Source organism: Lactuca serriola, chromosome 2, assembly GCF_051521515.1.
Source record: "Lactuca serriola cultivar US96UC23 chromosome 2, Lser_US96UC23_V15, whole genome shotgun sequence".
NCBI lineage: Eukaryota > Viridiplantae > Streptophyta > Magnoliopsida > Asterales > Asteraceae > Lactuca > Lactuca serriola.
The window spans coordinates 194692728-194696045 of record NC_136409.1 but is presented as its reverse complement, the minus strand read 5'-3'; the positions used below and the strand labels follow the sequence as shown (position 1 = coordinate 194696045).

At 33.4% G+C, this 3318-nt stretch overlaps 1 pseudogene; it reads left to right on the top strand.

The window, feature by feature from the left end:
• Positions 1 to 321: 321 nt before the first annotated feature.
• Positions 322 to 2190, top strand: LOC145089911 (plant UBX domain-containing protein 8-like; annotated as a pseudogene).
• The last annotated feature ends 1128 nt before the right edge of the window (positions 2191 to 3318 follow it).

The window sequence follows — 3318 nt, the reverse complement described above, 5'->3', positions numbered from 1 at the left end:
TTTCCAAAATTTGAAGGATAGAGGACACGCATTTGTGTGTGTGCCCTAAAACTAGTGTCTAATAAAAAAATAACACGGAGGGCTCTTATCTTAAACAGGTGTCCTCTTGAAATGTTGCTTTATAATTTTTTCAAACGTGCGCCTCGAACTTAAAATATTAGTAATAAATTCAACAAAAATGCAGGAACATTCTAGCTAGGGTTATTTCAAAAAAGAAAACGCTCTCACTTCTCCTTGGAATCTACAACCATCAACGATCTCATTACCTCACCTTGCATCACATTGCTAAAGAATAACTTGTTTTGCAAAATTCCGTCGTTGATGGTGACACCTAATCAAGAAGCAATCAATACATTCATGGGCATCACCGGTTCATCTGAATCGGTTGCTATATAGAAACTCATGGTAATTACACTAAATCTAAATCTAAATCGCGCCATTGAGCATATAGTTTTTGTTTTCCTCTTCCTTCTTGATTAATTGTTATTGTTTATTTGATTTATTCTGGTTCATATTAATAGTGTTAATTCGTGCTTATATGTTATCTTGAGCTTTATTTTTTATATTAGAATAGAATGTAGGTGTTAGTTTTTAACTATTCCCTAATATTTGGTTTCATTCGAATAAACTAATTCCATACAGATGCAATTTTGATTTACTATGTTATCGTAGAACGGGCTAGGGTTGATTTCAAAATTAGTACTTATATACACAAACGTGGTAGGGTTTTCTTGCATATCAAATCTCCGAACATTACTTGTTACGAAGTTCAATCAAGGTAATGATTTTTTGTTGGAACCTATTTGTAAGTAACTTGTTTGGCATCAAAAATGTCAACAAGTGAGATTATCTCAAAATGGTCTAATTTTGAATTTGCTCTGGTGAGGATTCGTTGCTTTGAGTATTTTTTTTCTTCATGTTTTCTTGGATTTAAGTTTGTAAATTTCAAAGTTTACTAAAATATTTGCTATCTATATTTCTATCAGGAATATGGTGGAGATCTCAATGTAGTTGTTAATGCACATTTAATACAAAGAGATAGAAGCATGTTAGTTCTCTTCACAATTTAATAAGTTCACAACTTCCATCTTACTTTCTGACACATATTTTACTTATGTTGTTATAGAAGACAGGCAACCTCCATTACTGCTCCACTTGAGGATTTCATGGACATAGGTGATCCAACTCTTCCACCTCATAATAGACCTCCTCTCTCTTTATTTCCTTATGCTAGAGATATCAACATCAACCCATTCTCTCTTCTTGATGTAAACTTCACAAGAAGTATATTTAATAGTGGGCCAGGGTTTAGGGGCAGTGAACCATTTCTGTCTCATCCAAGAGAAGTGAGGCAGATTCCAATTGAGGTCGAGGATGGGCCAAGTATAAAATCAGATCATTCTGGATTGCTCCATGAATCGAAGATGTCACATAAACAACAACAAAAAATGTCCCAGAAACATGTGCACATGTGATAATTGATGATGATGACTTTCCAACTTCTCTTCCATCATGTGTAGGTTTAAACACTCGTTTGACAGCAAGTGCTCCTAGAATCAGTGATTCCCCCGATCATGGAATTGAAGAAGAGATGATTCGAGCTGCAATTGAGGCTTCTAAACATGATTCCCATATGGTCAAAGGGAATTTGTTGTAACTAATCTAAGGCAATTGGAGGATCCTGAACTAGCACAAGCAGTTTCCCTATCTTTAAAGGTTTTTCTTTAATCTCATTTTATGTTCTTTCTTTCATATTTTGCATATTGCTGAGCAAGAATAAGCCTTACGCCGGCTAGGATCTAAAGTGGGACCATTAGAACCAAGAGGTTCTAAGTTTAAGGTGGAATAAGTGCACACATTGGCAGCATCAAATGGAAGGTAAGTAAGAAGTTTCTAAACTAGTGTGTGGTATGTAGTAATTGAAAATGGAATGGAATGGAGTATGATGTTGGGACCCACAAATAGTTTATTTGGAACATATTGGAATGTAGTTATGATAAAAGTATGGAAATGTAAAATAGGTTGGATGTGGGGAGCAGCTCATTGATTCCAGATGAAGTTGAAGATGTAGAAGATCAACCTTTGGTTAGAAACATGATTCGTTTTATGGTTTCCACCTCTATTGACTTTGCAAAAGACAAAGACATTGAAGAAGTAAACTTGATCTCACCTTCAAGTCCTCGACATTAACCAATCATCAATCCTTATCCATACAATGCCAATGAATTCCATGAAGTATCTCTCTCTTTTATCTTTTTCTTCTCTATCAAATTATTATCATCAAATATATAATCCATTATTTTACATAATACATACACAAATAATAATTATTTATGTATTATAGTGAGTGTTCATTCGCCAAGAAAGATTGTATGTTAACGGGTAGAGAAAGCTAAGGTGGGCCCACTCTATTATGATCTTTTTTACTCAATTGTCTCTAGTATTTTACATAATACATACTCAAATATTAATTCTTGTTTTTGTTTTATATTTACGACAATGTTATTAAATATTATTTGTATCTTTATATTCCCATGTTCTTAGGTCCAAATCATGGATACTTGAATTTATTGATTTTGGAGGTGAAATGAAACGAGATGTATGGTGCTAAAAAAGGTAAGAAATGGGCAACAAATTATGCCATTAATGATATTAATCACTTGCATTTGCGATTGTATTCATTACATATGGATTCAATACTTAGCTAAGTTGACCTAACAATTTATTCTTCTAGGTTGGGGTAGCTGAGCTTAAAGTTGCAGTTGAAAAAACTTGAGGTCTTGTTGTGTTAGCAGAAAGCTTTGGTTATTCAGTTTTTAAAGATTCTTTATTGTGTGTTCTCCAGTCGGGTGACACTGACTTGGGTTTATCATAAAAGTAAGGTTTGATCTAATATCTTCAATCCTTAACACATTGATATGCCATATATTAATGTTGACTCAATCAGTTCTTGTTTTTTTTTTTTTTTTTTTTGTAAATTGTAAATTGTAATGAACTTCTCACTTTCTGCAGTGGTATATTTGAAGTAGACTTTTCAAAGGATATCAAAATTCAGGGTATTCTTGGTCCATGTGCATCACTTGAGAAGGTTCATATAATGTTTTAAAGAATGTTGACTCTTTATTGACTCTTTGTTGACTGATTGTTGATTTTTTTTGTAGAAAGGTGCTTTATGTTTCGATACTAGTATTGGTCAAGGGGGTACTACTGCATGCAAGATGTGTGGATTTGACAAATCAACTTCTTTCTGCTTAATATTTGATATTGTGAAGAAGGAAAGCTCGGATGTTATTGGTCAAGATGCAAATAATCAGTTTT